This window comes from Cryptomeria japonica, chromosome 6, assembly GCF_030272615.1.
Source record: "Cryptomeria japonica chromosome 6, Sugi_1.0, whole genome shotgun sequence".
Taxonomy (NCBI): domain Eukaryota; kingdom Viridiplantae; phylum Streptophyta; class Pinopsida; order Cupressales; family Cupressaceae; genus Cryptomeria; species Cryptomeria japonica.
The window spans coordinates 539,447,800-539,463,451 of NC_081410.1; positions in this window are offsets into that span (position 1 = coordinate 539,447,800).

A 15,652-nucleotide genomic window follows, 5' to 3' on the forward strand; every position below is an offset into this window, starting at 1 on the left:
GTAATGAAATTAACTGGTGCAACATCCGACAAAAGATCATTGAGGGTTAATGATGTGACCGATACAAATGTGAGATTCATTAGCATGATTCTAGGTTACAAAGCAACTCATGCAAATAGGCTTAACTCTGTTTCCAGTTTATGCATAAAGAGTGCTCATGACATGGTTAAGAACAATGTAAAAATTGATATCTGTGAATGGTTAAAATATGAGTTAATTAACAATTTGGCAAAAATCAAGAAGGATAAGAAAGGAAACTTTAGATTTGGAAATTTGCTTGTATGCTTAATGTTACATATAACCAAACAGGCTCTCGGTATAGGCTATAAGGATTTTGGATTCGACATACCAGTAGGAAAACAATTATCTGACTTATTCAACAACATGGGTGAAAACAAAGAAAAGAATATCCATGAGTATTTTCAAGCACTAAAGGTCAAAATGAATAAGAGGATCAGACTATCACAAGAAATCGTCAACAAATACAAGGATGACATATGTTTTGTAATAAAAAAGGATGAAATCTGGATGGAAGCAGTCATCCCAAGAACAATCTGGGTTACAAAAATGGGGTATGAAACAGATGACCACATAGTGGAAACTTATGCCAGAGCACTTTTGGAAGCCCCGAATGAACCAAAGGAAGAAGTATTTGGTAGTGTTGAGCACATTGAAGGTCAAATTCAATCTAAAAAGAGAGTAAAGAAAGTTGAGGCATCTGTGAGGAAAGGAAGCAGGCAAGCAAAAGCCTTAAAAGATGATGTATTAAAGAAAACTGGCATAACAGAAGAAGAGTTGGCAGCCCAACAGCCTGAAACTCATTTATCACCAGTAGATACCTCCTCAGAAGGAGATATGCCAGCAACTTTCAAAAGAGTTGTTAGGAAAAGAGACCCCTCACCAATATCCACTCCTTCACCTAGAAGGACAAGACATAAGCAACAAGCTATAAGGTCTCCAGTCAAGAAAGCCACACCTAAGAAAAAGCTGACCCCCAAAAGGAAGAAGAAGACAGACACTGACTTGGCCCCTTTTGACATATTATTGAATGAAATCACAGAGGAAGGTAAATTGAAAAACATAGGGAAAATCTATGACACCCTATTAGAAGATGAGAAAGGACAAGTTGAGGAAAGTGTTATACTACACATGGACATGTATAAAAAGTTTTTGATGCAAGTCCTAAATGAAATTCCTGATGAATTATATAAAAGACTTGAGGCCAGAAGGCAAGGAATAATTGAGTTGGATAAGAAAATTAAAATAGAAAAATTACTTGCAGTATACCCGGCCAACTCACCTAAGGAAATTGATGATTTGATAGCTCAAGCCAACCGGACAGTCTTTTCCACTACGCACCGGCAAAAATCATTAATGGCAGGTAGAGTTACTGAAGTTTCAACTGAAACAGAAGATGGTTGGGATAGATTCTTGATTGAAAAAGAAAAACAAGAAGAATATATGAATCCCAAGCCCATTCTAGTATATCAAAAGGACAAAGGGAAAGGTAAAGTTGGTGGACCGCCAAGTATCAATATTAGAGACAACTTACCCCCACCTCCTCCACCGGTAAAAACAACTACAGAAGATCAACCGACAGCTGAGAGCATGGACACAAAGGATAACAATCCTAATCCTGAAGTCCTATATACTGTGAATGTTGATACTCAAAAAATCAACATAGTGGTAGATAAGGATACCACAGATAAATATGATAATAAAGAGCAACCGGCAACAGGAAACCAGGAGCAACTAGCAGCAGATTCAGAGAAAAAGATGGAATCTAGAACACAAATAGAGCAACCAACAGAGCTAAAGGCTCCAAAACAGATGCCACCGGTAAGAATGGATGCAAGAAAAACTATGCTTAAAGAGATGGAGACACAAACAGACCTACCAGAGGTCAATACCAGCATGGTCCCCTCTACTGGCACTCAATTTACTGGGTCACCATCAAATGTAACAGAGGTATTGCTTGATTCTATCAAGAAAATAACTGATTATAGCTCACAAGCCTATAAAGCAATAGATGATTCAATTCCAGTTTTGAAATTAATAGCTCCAAATTGTAATATAGCCAACAAAGATTCTTTAGGCCAGTTGGATACACTTTGTAAATATATTTCTAGAAATTTTGAGGAATCAAAGGTAGAAACTGTAAAGGAAAGTGTAGAAAAAGAGAAACATAAATTCTTTGAGGAAGGAATAAAGAAGTGTAATAGGGAATTTGACACACTTCTACCGGAACTGTGCAATTTATTAATAGAGTACAAAACTCTGTATAAAGACACCTGTAAGATAAACTTTTTGACCACAGATGTAGACAAAAAGATGAGCAAGGTACAGGAAGAGATCAATAAACTTGCTGATAATTTTGTTAACTCACCTGATACATTATCAGTTTTTGAGGAAAAGATAACAAATTTTGAGGAAGAATTGCTCAAATTAGAAAGAGAAAAAGAGAAAATAATAAACAAGGCAAAATTTTTGAGATCTAAACTAAGTCCAAGATTGGACTATTTAGCATCTCTGTGTAAGGAAATCTCAGAGGCACTAACACAGGGTAGCAAAACACCGGCAGAGCACTTGCAGCATCTCATCGGTATAGTACACAGAACTGAGATAGCAATAAAGGAGAGCAAGAAGTTTATGGATGGTATAAAATTTAGTTTTGGGAGATATTCTTCAGATAATAACTACCCAACTACAAGGTTGAGGTTATGAATTGGTACAACTACAAATCTACAAACCTTTTTCATTGATGCCAAAGGGGGAAGAGTAGATGAGAAAATTCAAAACACAGGGATCACATGCTCAGGGGGAGCCCTCATATTTTTGGTAACATTTTTTTTGGTATACACATTTTTGGATATCTTTTTGAAATTTCTCATGAGTGTTGCCATCAATGTCAAAGGGGGAGATTGTTGGCATATGGACACTCCAATGAGACATTGTGTGTGATTGAAGGTTTTGTCATTGATGGCAACCTTGCAATCCTATGGCACCAGCAAGACATTATACCAGCAAAGCATTACACAGGCAACCTTGCAATCCTATGGCACCGGCAAGACATTATATCGACAAAGCATTACACAGGCAACCTTGCAATCCTATGGCACTGGCAAGACATTATACCAGCAAAGCATTACTCAAACACAACAGTGCACCGACATCAACAAAATCAATCTACACCGGCACCGGCACAGAAGATGTACACTAGCACAGAAGGAAATATGTATACCGGCGCAGAGGCTGACAGGATTTTTGATATGTAATATTTTGTTTATCATTGTAAGCCGACTTGGTAAATTGTAAAATGACTCTTGTATATAAAAGAGATCATTGTAGGCATTTGTAGTATATGGATAGAATGTAATAAATAAATTATAAGGTAGACCTAATGTGCGAATTGTAGGTCAAGGGTATATGTAAAGAATAGAGCAAGAACTGGTACTGAATCTGGCATTGAAGATGCTATTGTAAAGCAGTACAGAATATTGGATTTGTGTAAATCCTCATTGTAAGTCAGTGTGACTTCTTATTGAGCAGTGAGCTCTAGGCAGTTGGCCTTCCTACATGTGCAGGCCCCTATTGTAAGTAATATTCTCTTATTGGCCAGTAAGTGAATATTGTGGGTCACAAATCCCATCGAGGTTTTTCCCACACCGGGTTTCCTCATAAAACATCTTGTGTTATGGTGTTCTTTTCATGTGGATGTTTTTGATTTTGTTATTTGCATTAATTCTTGCATACCGGTATACTGTTACTTTATATTCTGCATATTCAGTTTTAAGAAAATTTCATAACCGGTCAGATACTGATTCACCCCCCCCTCTCAGTATCTGTGGGAACCCTAACAATAGGATGTTTTCAAATCACCAAAATCACCTCCACAAGCAGAAAATAAAGAAAGGTATTATGCCCCCAGTCCTTGTACCTCTTATCAAGATAGACTTCCTTGAGTTACTCAGAGGGAATAATGAGCGAAAGGCAATATAAAAGACAACATACAAAGAAAATGTTAGGATAGCTCAAGCGGTTTGAGTTGTTGTTTTCATTTGTTCTTGTTTTGCATGTTTGATAGGGTGTTAGTGATCAAAACTTTGTATAAGGTAGGAGACAGATGACTGACTCAGAGTGAACGATCCAGTTTTGACTGACACGGGGATGGCTTGGTTGAGTTGCTAAGGGCTTTAAGATTGAAGTGCCCTAGGACTATAATGTTGATCGATTGCAAGCCATGAGGGTTCTAAGGAGAACCAAGGGGGGTCACGAAAGTGACTAAATATTATGCACAAGCAAAACCAAAGCGGAAAAGAAAGAAAGTGATTTTTTTTTTAGTGATTTTTAAAGATGAAACACGTTCTGCCATCAGTTGATAAAGATAAGAATAACTAGGACAAAATCCAACAGTCACACTAATCTATGTCATTCTTTTGATTGTTTGATGATTGATAAGAGTGTTTGGTTTCAAAGAGTGAGTACCTCGTATAAGACCGATCTGTCTGGTTTCGAGCGTACACATCCTTGTATAAGACATGTGATCATTTTGATTGTAGACTTTGAGAGTTTGTCTGTTGTTGGTTTGATTTGATAGGCAATCCATGCTTTCATTCTTTGATTTTTAATATTTTTTTTGATTTTTTTTTAATTTATTATTATTATTTTTTTAGGGATTATTTCAGGACTTTTTCTGATTTTTAGAGTTTTTTGTTGTTTGCCCCTAGTGTCTAACAAGGAAAAAGGGATTTTGAGTGCATGAATGGATAAGCGAATGATGGTGGACGCTTTCAAGGACTATCTCACAATGTTAATACAAGCACAAGGACCAGATATAGCAATGTAAAGCAAGGATTTTAGCAATGTCAAGCAAGGATATAGCTCAGTGAAGCCAGGATATAGCGTAACGATGACATATGGTCCAAAGAAGTGGCCATGTCAAGAGGTTTTCAGAAAGCATGTTTTTCCATTTTGTCCTAGTGTTGATCAAGATCAAGGAATAGATCCGGATAGGGGACAAATAGGATAAGCAAGATCAAAGGTGGTAATGAAGGATGTAAGCAAGCAATGGGTAGGAGCTAAAGGGTCTAGATCAATTGTAATAGATAGGACACACGAAGCCTGCAAAGATCCTTAACCTTGTCAAGATCAAAGGTAAAAAAGGGATATGTACACGAGGGATGATAGAACAAGGAAGAGGTATAACAGGGGTATGATAGGATAATGAAGGGCAATAGGATATGAAGGAGAAAACCCGCCCCCCAGTGTGGTTTGCAAGAAGTTCATAAATTACACATGATGCCTATTTGCCAGGTTTTCATCATGGTACTTGTCCAAGGTGCCACAAGAAGTGGTTTTCACACAAGGACGAATTTATTTCTCTTTACTTTTTCTTTTTTTCACTTTTTAATCATTTTTTTTCTTTTTTGGAAGATAATGGAGGCATGATAGGGGTTGGAAGAAGGACCCCAACGTCTTTCTTCTTTGGATGGTACCATTGGAATATGAGTTACAATAGACCATGACTATGAAGGTATGCTCAAAGATGTTGGCAGGATAATGAAATGGAACTAGGGCAAGGATTTATGCAAAGGACTAGATAAGAGGGATGAAAGGGTGAAAAAAGAGGTGTTGGATAATGGATGGGATGTTGGAAGAATTTTGTATGGCTAGATGGAAATGTTGGAAAGATCAACATTGGCACACACCTTGAGGGATGGTGGACATATGGAAGAGAAGTGAGTCTCAAATTTTGAGATTTGGATGGACGAAAGGTTACATATTTTAGGGCATAAGAACCCAAAATGGATGAAGGAGGTGATGGAGGAATAGACTCGGAAGGTTTGGATGGAGGAACAACAATTTTGGATGCCAATTTTGATTTTACTTTAGACTTTTGTTCTTCAAGCAGCCGCTTAGGGATCCACATGGTTTTTTATTTTTGATGTTTTTGTAGTTCCTTAGAGCGCATTGCTTGTACAAGTGCCTTAGGAACCCATATAACTTTTAACTTTTCTTCTTTCTTTGTGGGCCTTTGTTGCATTTTGTATTTTTCTTTTTCTTTTTGGATCATATTTTGCTTTGTTTTGACATGTCGATTAGATGGGACATGTTGATCCTTGAATACATGTGGATTGCTTGATTTATGACTTTTATGCTTGGCATCCAAATTGCTTGGAGAAGGAAAAAAATGTATTAATGGATATGAATGATATGGAGGTATTTTGGATGGATTGAAGATGCTCAAAGATGTATGCCTTTGTTGATCCTGCATAAGGAATGGAGGGATATAGGGTCCTAAAATGGATGGAAGGGATGAAGGGAAATGTATTTGGATTATGGTCTAGTAGGGATACCAACATCTTGAGGAATGTAACTGAGGCCATGACACTTAATATTTACTTTAATATGGAGGGGTTCTTTCTTGTGAAGGTCTACCCCTTTTCCTTTATAAATATTTTGACTTGTAGGATACACTTTTCTTTGGGAAGAAGATGCGAGTCCATTATGAGGTGGAAGTGGAATGTAGGGAATGATAGGATCATGAGAGGGATTTGTAGGCATGATGGATCCTTGAGGTGAACATGGAGGATTGTGACAAGGAGATGAAGGGATACTTTGATTTTGACATGGAAGAGGACCATTGGATAGAGTAGGAAGGGTGTTTGACTCTTCATTTTGAATAGGATCATTTGAAAAGGTGGAAGAGGCATCATGATCTTGCTTAGGAAGTGGATTGGGAATGGGATTTGGAAAGATGTTTTTCTCTTGAGATGGAAGGAGTTCTTCTTGGAAGAAATGGAAAGGTATAAAGGGATCACCATGGGATTCTAGGGAGGTAGGATCTTTTTCAACCATTGGATAGGATTGGAGAGTTTTGGTGTCTTGATCTTTTTTTATGATACAACTTGTTTTTTCATTCTATAGATTATTCTCTTGACATGAAGCCATTTCTAAGGAAGAGGTAATATTGTTGATATGCATGGAGGAATCTTGGAAGTTGTTCATGTTTTTGCATGATGGTGAATCATTTCAGATGGGACTCTCTAGAGTGGGAATGTTTGGAATTGGACTACATGATGGCATAGGATCTGGGATTTTTAAATCATGTGAGGAACTTGTATCAAGATTGGGATTAGCTTGGATTTCCATAGGAGATAGCCCTTGAGAGTCAACATGAAAAGCTTCATCATTAGGCTCATTATTTGAGGAATATGGTATGGATTGTTGTTCAGAAGCCTTAGGAGATGGAGGCATCATGGCAGAGATGGAGGCTACATGTGGGCCATTTCTAGACACAGGTTCATAATTTTGATCATGCTTAGTAATGTCATCTAGTTTCTTCTTAGGTGAATTATTAGGATCTTCAATTTCAATGTCACCATTATCAATGAGATATTGAATCTTATGTTTTAATTCCCATGTAATTCAAAGTCTTATGTTCATTTTGTCTATGATATGCACAATACTTACTCAAAAATTCACATCCCCATGTGGTCTTTTTAGGCAATATGATAAGATTATGCTCAAGAATCTCTTTCAAAGTCGACTCAATAGATTGCCCCAAAAGTGTAAATTGTCTATCTAGAGGATATTAGGAGGAAATGTCTTTATGTCTTGGTGAAGGTGTCTTGTGATCTTGTTTGAGATTTGGCTTTTGATTGTTAATTATTTGCTATTTTTTAATTGTCAAATCATATAATCGTTTTAGCACTCCTTGAAGTTTCTCACTCTTGATATCATGCATTTGTTTCTCAAATGGAGTCATTGATTTATTTTGTTGGATTTTCATGTCATATATTTCTTTCTTGATATCTTGAATCATTTGAGCCAAGGCAGCCATGGGAATTGGAGCCAAGGTAGCCATTTATAGTTAATAGCAAGAAGTGTTACAAATGTCAAGGTGAGATCAAAGCTAGTTGTTCGTTGAGGCCAGAGGTCGATATTCAAACTTATGTAGGTTATTTAATCAATAAACCATTATTTGCATGGGTTAGTTAATCAAAAACAACAAACTGAAATCCATTGCAAGTCGGCTTACTGCCTCCTAGAAAGTACGAGTGTGGATTGCTCTCAAATTGCTAAGCTATCCAGTGACTAGACTACACTCAAACGAAGGATTTTTAAATGCATGCAACTAGGTGAATGCAATATTGATAATTAAATGCAAGATTGAATGCAAGATTAATTGATTAAGAGAAATGATATTATCAAGCTAAATGATCAAAGCTCTAAATGAAGCTAAGCTAGATTATATACAAGAAATTGAATCTAGATAAGATAAATGAATCTAAGCTAATGAACTAGAAATCTAAATGATTCTAAGATTAAATGAAAGCTAAATGAAAACTAAGTTGATTGATGAATTAACTATGCAAAGCTTCTTCAAAATTTCCTCGATAACCTGCAACACAATATTAGCATAATAACAATCTAAAATTCTTGGGGGCTGATTGAAGAATGAGAGCCTGAATTTATAGGAAAATCAAGAGGGAGACCAAAGGTCGGGATAGATCTTTAATCAACGATCGAGATCAATTCGAAAGAAGAATTCTAGGTGAAATTATTTGATTGGACAATTTAATTCCATTTTGGAGAGATAAGATTGAGTTCAAATTAGCAACTCAGATTCTTTCCATTTTTCTTGAGTTCAGTTGATTTGTTTCCTTTTTTGAAGATTTGTGCTCATAATTTCCAATTTATTTTTCAAATTAATTCCTCTTTCTTGATTTGTTTCCTTTTTTGAAGATTTATGACAATTTTTATTTATTTATAAAATATGCAAAATATATTTAATTAAATAAATGAGATATTTGATTTTGAAAAAAAAATCTATTTTAAATTTTGTATTTGATCAATTAATTAAATGAAAATTTAATTAATTGTAATCACCATGTTGCATTTTTATACCTTAGGAATTAATTAATCAAGCTCTCATGATTGATTTAAATTGATTATTTGATTTAGGACCTTGATGAATTTTATTGAATTTAAGCACATTAGTTGAGATTAGGGGCCCATGGTTTTGGATGACCATTTTTAGGGTATTACACTAACAAATGTTAATATGATTTTATATGAGGAATTATTATGGTTACTAATGCTATTTGTTAGATGTATATGTGTGCAGGTGTTTGTGCTTAGTTGTGATGCAAGTACTAGGCATTGACTCCACTTGGTTACATAGGTGTGAGTGTGTAATCCCTGATGGTGGTAATAGAGATAGAACAAAGGCCCAAATTGACCTAGCCCTAACCATTGTGTCATACTAGGACAATCACCTTGGTCTTGAGTTCACCTGTTCAAATTGCCATGAAGGCAATTCTCATATCCTCGAGTCAGTTGTCTCGGATTATGTGGCAAATGATGTTTCTTTCTTGGCCATGTCTTGTGCTTTTATGTGTGGTATTTTTCATTATATTTGTGAGTTGATTATATCCTTTTAGGAATAAGTATTTATTATTATTAATATTATTGTTATGTTAATGCTATAATATTTGTTCTGATTTTGGTAATTATGAGTGTATTAATATGTTAATGCATTATAGTGGTGATATAATACGTATAGAATGCTTTTAATGGTAGAACTATATTTGAGTGGTGAATGAATTTATACCTTGGAATTTCATTATGATATGTTATTTTATTGGTGGAAATTCATTGCTCATTTATGAGCTTAATTTATTGATTTATTGATTTGTTTTGTATAGTTTTATTTGGTGGGATTGTTTGGTATTCCCATTCATGTTTATTAATTGAAGAGTTGGGTTTTTAGAGGGAAAAAGGTTGGTTATTTTTCTGGAGTTTTTGGAGAAGTTAGAGAGTTTTTGGTAATTGAGGATATTTTTTTAAGAGATCTTGTGGGATATCTTCTTGTTTTTGGTTTATGCAAATTTGAGAGGGCTATTTCTTGAAGATAGTTTTGTTGTTGATTGAAGAAATTTCTAGAGACATCTTTCTATTCTTTGACCCTACTTGTTGGTTGAATTATCTTGATTGTTCATGGTTTTCTTCCATGTATCATCCCTCCTTTCTCCTTCACTGTTGTTGTCTTTGTAGGACTTGAGGTAGGGGTTGAAATCCCTCATTGATTTCTATATGGGTTCCTTGTTTTGTAGAAGGAAAAAATATGATTTTCATTGCATTTGATTGATATTTGAAAATATTTTCAATTTTGGTTATGCATGTGTATATATTGGTTTGAAAGCACCCTTCTTCTCTAGGCTTGTAAAGGGATTGTTTAGGATTTATGATTCTCTTTTTTTATTAAACTTTGACTTTCTGATTTTTGAAAGTGTCGAAAGATATATTTAATGTATCTTAATGACATCTAAAAGTGTTTTCTACTTTTGGTTATGTCTATGAATTTTTGTATTGCAAACCCCTCTCCAAATGGAGTTTTTAAGGAGTTATTTTTAGTGTTTTGAGTCTTGTTTTATCTTGCTGATTCTTTGGGGCCAATTGAAGGGATTCCTAGAAGGGAAACATGCCCCTCTCAAATGAGTCTTTTCCTATTTCCACTTTTAGGGCATGTAGATTGGCCAATTTTGCTTCCCATTAGGACCCTTTTCAACTTTGCATGGGTAGGCTCAACTGCGCAACAAGATCTTTCAACTGCACAACAAGAGCCCTCAACTATGCAACAAGGGCTCCCAAATGTGCAATTTGAGGCCCAAATTGTGTAGTTACTAGGTCAATTCATAGGGATTAGGGTTAGGGTTGGTTTGGCCTTGTTGGCTATAAATGGCCTACAAGATGATGATGCTCTGCCTTGGCACAGTCATAACCCAGAGGATCTTCAAAGAGAATAGTCCAAATCATGCATCAAGAGTAACACAATGGGAGAAATAACATATAACATAGAAGTGGAAAATCAGACATCCACATCATCATATATTCATCATAGAACATCTGATGATATTCGGGTTACATGTAGGCTAACATGCCTGGTTATAGACTACATCCCATAATGCAATTCATCTGGAAATTCCAAGAAGTATCCAAACTTCCAAGAAGTATTCAAATTACCATTTTACGAATCTAGATCATCATACAACTTCCATCTATCTTAAAGGATCACATACAACCATATATATACCATTTGGAATACATCCAGATTGGCCACAAAAGATTACATTTACCAAGGAAGGAAAATTAAATGTGTAAAATAGGTCGGCCCCAAAACATGAAGTGCGGACCACATGGTAAGGTTGTCCAAGGGCCTAAGAACATCGTCTGTGGTGCCAAATTGATCCACAAGCCAAGAAACCACTCCGCACAAGAAGAAATCTCCAACAAGCCGTTAAGCTCAAACTACTCTGAAACCAAGAAACAGACACTCCGAAAGGAATAAATTACCGGAAAAGAGTCCAAAAGAACTGGAAATCTAGAACAAGGAATAAGAATATGCTTGAAAGACAAGAATCTGATCCACAACAAAAATAAACAACTACTAGAGAATTCTGGAAGTAACATAGAAACAACAACAAAGAATAAGAAGAAATGAAAAGCAAATATATTTTTGGTTGATGCAAGATTGCTCAATGACTAAGGATGATCCTGCATCAGACATCCCAAGTGGAAAAATATGTTCCATGAGAGGCAAGTCATGAACATCGAAAAGGATTCAGAATATAGATCCCATGCTCATTTATGATCCAATTGTCTTCTTTGTCTGTGAAGTTATTCCTCCTTACCCCTTCTAGTAACTCAGCTGAATTCCCCAACTTCTTTTCCTCTTCTCCCATTTTTCCTTGCTTCATACCTGCACACTATCTCTCATTCACACTCGCTTTGCTTTGCAAATCTGATCTTTTCCTTCCCTTGGAACTCATCTTTTTTGCCACCACAACTCTGACTTCATTATCATCTGGTACCATCATGCTAATAGACCCACCCACAAGATCCTTCTACAAATCCATTCTACCATCCGGTGTAACCTCTACAACCCACTTCTCAGCACTGCAACTCTTCTCAAGACTCAAGTTCTTCATTTCCTTCTCTTTCTCCTTTAAAGAAACCAAAGTAAACTTTTGTCCATCCTTCTCAATAGTGATTAGGTTTCTTCTACAATCATAGATAGCTCCTCTATCATACTGCCAAGGCCTACCCAACAAAACATGACAAGCACTCATAGACACAATATCACACAAGACTTCATCTTTGAAAGATCCAATGTTAAAATTCACCAAGAAATGCTCTCTTACTTCCACCTTATGATCATCTTGCAACCAACTCACCTTGTAAGGACAAGGATGCTCAAGCCTCTTCAAACCAAGCTTCTCTACCATCTCTTATGATGCCAAATTATTAGTACTTCCAATATCCACAATAACCTTACAACACTTACCTCCTGATTTGCATATAGTCTGGAAAAGATCCTTCCTTTGTGCAGGTCTAGTTTCCTTTTTGCTCTGCTCCACTAAGACTCTTCTAAACCTAAGGGATTCTCCCTTTTCCAGTATTATCATGCTCTCATTTGCAGCTCTAGTATCTGGTTCCTCACGAGCTATGAAATTTCTTGCCATTCCTTTATCAGTCCTCAAGGAACACTCATAAGATCTGTGTCTAGTTTCTCCACACTTGAAATATTTTCCCATGAATTCCTTGCTGCTACTGTCATTCCCTTTTATTTGTGTCTTTTGATCTGGTTCTTTACTCCATTTAGATCTTGACTCATCTTTAGTAGTCTGCATCTCCATACTACCACTCATCTACCCTCTATTCACTACATATCTCTCTCTTCCCTTAGAGTTATTATGTTATCTTCTTTTCCCTTTGTCTTTAGCCTTCAAAGCATATTGCTAAGCCTCCTCTACTGTAGAAATGTTTAGCATACTCATCTCATCTTGAATGTTAAATCCAAGTCCATTTATGTATCTAGCGACCTTTTCTCTATCCATCTCTCTATGTCCAGATCTGATCATCACCTTGTAGAATTCCTTAGTATTCTTTGTCACACTCATGTTCAACTGCTTCAAGTTCTACAACTTCTTAAACAATTCCAACTCATAGTCTCCCAGAGCGAATTTATTCTTCAATCTTGCAACCATATGTCTCCATCGAGTTATTTTCATCTCATCATTCTCCACTCTATCTCTCTGCAAATATTTCCACCATAAAGAAGCATGCCCTTTCAACCTAGTTTATGCTAACCTAACCCTTTGTGGATCTCTAATATCCTCAAACTCAAAGTAGTCCTCCAATTCTCTGATCCAGTCTATCAGGTCTTCTAGATTCAACGAACTTGAAAAGTTAGAAATGTCCACTTTGTGAGCTTTACTCACTTGTGCCACTGATTAAGGAATCTTTCTTCCCTTTAATCTTCTACTCATTCAACCTCTTCAACCTCCAGTTCCTCTCTAGCCTCTTCATACTCATCCTCCAATTCCAAATTCCTCTACAAACCAGCCAACATGTTTAGGATCTCATTCCTCATCTCATTTCTAAAATCCTCCATCATCTACTCTACCCTTGGAGGGTTCATTCTTCTTAGAGACATCTCCTCCTTTGCTCCAATGCAACTTCCTCAGCTTGATGATCTGACTACAATTTTCAATTGCCTCTCCATCGATAATCTATTGAACACACTTGCAGCCTGCCTCAAATCAACAATCTGTTCACCCAAAGGAATTCCTCAAGATTCTCAACCAGCTCTGATACCACTTGACGCAGTCATAACCCAGAGGATCCTCAAAGAGAACAGTTTAGATCATGCAGCAAGAGTAACACAACAAACGAAACAACACAAAACATAGAAAGTGGAAAATAAGACATCCACATTATCATATATTCATCATAGAACATCTAGTAACACCCGACTTACATGTAGGCTAACATACCCAGTTACAGACTACATCCCAAAATGCAATTCATCCAAACTTCCAAGAAGTATCCAAATTACCATTTTATGAATCTATATCATCATACAACTTTTGCCTGTCTCAAAGGATCACATACAAAAATATATATACCATCTGGAACATATCCAGGTCGGCCACAAAAGACTACATTTACCAAGGAAGGAAAATGAAACGTGTAAAATAGGTCGGTCCCAAAACATGAAGATCTCATCCGCCAAGAACAAACATGAAGTGCGGACCACATGGTAAGGTTGGCCAAGGGCCTAAGAATATCGTGTGTGGTGCCAAATTGATCCACAAGCCAAGAAATCACTACGCACATGAAGAAATCTCCAACAAGCCATTAAGCTCAAACTACTCTGGAACCAAGAAACATACACTCCAGAAGGAATAACTTGCTGGAAAAGAGTCCAAATGAACTGGAAATCTAGAAAAAGGAATAAAAACATGTCTAAAAGCCAAGAATCTAATCCACAACGATTGGAGAATTCTAGAAGTAACACAAAAACAACAACACAAAACAAGAATAACTGAAAAGAAATATATTTTTGATTGATGCAAGATTTCTCAATGACCGGGGATGCTCTTGAATCATACCTTCACTCTTTGACACTCCAAACATCTGTAGCATTCTAAATTTTACTTGCCTATAATTTTTTCCTCACTTAGGCTTCACTTTGGTGTTCATCCTCTAAAGGCCTGACAAAAGCTCTGATTCTGCTCACACTAGCTACCAAACTCAAATTTTCACTATCTACACTTTCTCCCCTTTAATCCTAGAGCCTTGATGTCCAAGACCATGGCACTAGACGTCATGGTCCTCTCAAAAAGGGCTCATTTTGGGGCCTCATAATGGTCACCCAATTTGTGCAGGAACCTAGATCTCATGTCGGCTTGTGTCAAAAATTCAATATTTTTCGACCAACAAGTATAAAAGGAGGTCTACCCCTGTCATTTCAATCCTAAGTCAAATTCATAATCAACTCAAAAGAGCAAAATTGAGATCCTACAATCAAGTGAGAAAGAAATCACTCTTCTATCAATAATTGGGGCAAAAGTGAAGTCAAGATTCAAGCATTGTAGATGACATTCATGTTCTATGTTTTATGAAGATTATCTACATGAAACCCTAGTTCCTTATGAAGATAAACAAAAATTCATTAAAGGTATATCATTAGTGTTTCAGATATTTTATGTCTTTCCTTCAAAAGGAAATCAATTTAAGTTATAATAATTCATTTACATTTTAATTTTATTTCTTGGTTAATTCCAAAATCAGGGTTTGACCTAAGGCAAACCCCTATTCCCAACAATTTTCCCCTTTTCACTATGCAGGAATAGGTATAGAGCTACATTTCAAAGGAATGATAGGATTCACAAAGACAAACAGGTTCCCCTTTGGATGAAAAAAAGTTAGGAGGACCAAGGTAACCACCACCATGGTCCCTACAATTAGGGAGTAGATCTGAATCATATTCCTTTGACTAGATCTAGGTTTGTGTCTCCATACGGTGATTGTAGTTCACTGTTTATGCTTGATCCCTTCAAAAATTCACTATTTTACTCTAATCCTTTACAATTCAATCTTAGGGAAAGAATAACACCGTTTAAGAGGCCTAGAATATGATTATGATCTTGTTCTATTAGGCTTAGATCTATCAAAAACCTATCTCTCCCTAATGTAATGACAATTAAGCAAAATTAGTGGTTTTATTACATTTTATGATGAAACCCTACTTTTCACCCATTATATTTTGGTGAACTTGGAATCTTTCACCTTAATTTATAAT